Raw genomic sequence first — 2,145 nt, forward strand, 5'->3', positions numbered from 1 at the left:
TTTTTTTAAAGATGATCAGTAAGGGGATCTTAACCCTTGACTTGGTGTTGTCAGCACCAAGTCACGCTCTCCCAAGTTAAGCTAACTCGCCATCCCTATATAGGTATCTGAACCCATGGCCTTGGTGTTATCAGTACCACACTCTCCCAAGTGAGCCATGTGCTGGCCCCTTATGGATTATTTAGAAGTGTGTTCGTTAAGTTTCCAAGTGTTTGGATATTTTCCTTTTATCTTCCTGTTATTGATTTCTAGTTTGATTCCACTGTGGTCACTGAGAACACACACTGTATTATTTCAGTTCTTTTAAATTTGTTGAAGTTTGTTTTATGGCCCAGAATATGATCTATCTTGGTATATGTTTAGTGGGCACTTGAAATGATTGGGTATTCTGCTCTTACTGGGTAGAGTGTTATATAAATATCTGCTAGATTGATTGATGGTGTTATTGGGTTCTTTTGTATCCTTATTGAGTACTGTCCAGTTCTATTAATTGTTGAAAGAGGGGTGTTGAAGTCTCCAGCTCTATTTGTGGATTTGTCTATCTCTCCTTGCAGTTCTGTCAGTTTTTGCTTCACATATTCTGCAGTTCTCTTACTGTGTACATGCACATTTAAGATGTCTTCTTGGTGGACAGAAATTTTATCATNCTATATCATTATATTTGAAGGGAGTTTCTTGTAGACAGTATTTAATTGAGCCATATTGTTAATTCGTTCTGCCAAAGTCTGTCTTTTAATTTTAATATTTAGACCACTTACAGGCAGTGGAATTATTGATGTTAGGGCTTAAGTCTAACATTTTATTTTTTGTTTTCTGTCTGTTCTCTCTTGTTTTTGCTTCTTTTTACTTTCCTACCCACAGGAAGCCGTAGTTTATTTGAACATTTTTTAGAATTCCATTTTGATTTCTCTATAGTTTTAAAATGCATTTCTTTTTACAGCCATTTTAATGGTTGCTCTAGTTATCATATTAAATATATGTAGCTTATCACAGTCTGTTGATGTCATCATTTTACCTGTAAAGGTGAAGTATAGAAACCTTTCCTCCCTGTATATCCCTTTACCATATCTCATTTATAATATAGTTGTCTTAAATATTTCCTCTACATACATTTAGAGCTGTATCAGACAGAATTATGATTTTTGCTTTAACCTTCAAACAGAATTTAGAAAACTCAAGAAGAAAAGGAAATCCTATCATATTTACCCAAATTTTTGCTTGCCCTTTTCTGTCTTTCCTCTTGATGTTTCAAGTTTCCTTATTTTCTTTCTGTTTAGAGAACTTGTTTTAGCCACCTTTTTTTAGAGTAGATCTTGACAAATTTTTAGTTTCTCTTCATTTGAGAATGTCATGTTTCCTTTTCATTCCTAAAGAATATTTTTGCTGGGTGTAGAATTCCAGGTTGACTTATTTTCTTTAAGCATCTGAAAAATATTGTGCCACTTCCTTCTTGCCTCCTTGGTTTCTGATATGAAAGCTGCTGTACTGTGGATTGAATGTCCCCCCAAAACTTAATCCCCACTGTGATAGTGATAAGAGGGTGGGAAATCCTGTTATAGTAATTGAAAGGTAGGGCCTTGAAGAGGTGATTAGATTGTGAGGACCATGCCCCAGTAAATAGGTTAATTCATTGATGGTTTAATGGTGGTCTTGGGAGTGGTTCTGAAGGCTTTAAAAGGACAAGGAGTAAGGAGTTAGCTCACTCTCTGCTTCCACCATCCACCATGTGACACCCTGCTTTGCTGTGAAGAGTCAGTACCCCAAACAAGGCTCTCAGCAGATGTGTTCCCTAGACTTTGAACTTCACAGCCTCCTAAACTGTAAGTAGTAAATATTGTTTCTTTACAAATTGCCCAATTCTAGATATTTTGTTATTAGCAACAGAAACAGACTAAGATACTGCTGTCATTCTAATTGTTTTTCCTTTATAATGTTGTTTCTCTCTCACTGCTTTCAGTATTTTTTTTTTGTCTTTCATTTTCTGAAGTTTAATTATGATGTGTCCTGGAGTGGATTTTTATGGATTTATCGGGTTTAGGGTTTGCTAGGGTTCTTGAAATATATTTATGATTATGTCTAAACTAGGAAGGTTTTCAGCTAATATTTCTTTGAATACTTTTTCAGTATTGCCCTCTCTTATTGTCT

Source organism: Galeopterus variegatus, unplaced genomic scaffold (genome assembly GCF_000696425.1).
Source record: "Galeopterus variegatus unplaced genomic scaffold, G_variegatus-3.0.2 Scaffold8597, whole genome shotgun sequence".
Lineage (NCBI taxonomy): Eukaryota > Metazoa > Chordata > Mammalia > Dermoptera > Cynocephalidae > Galeopterus > Galeopterus variegatus.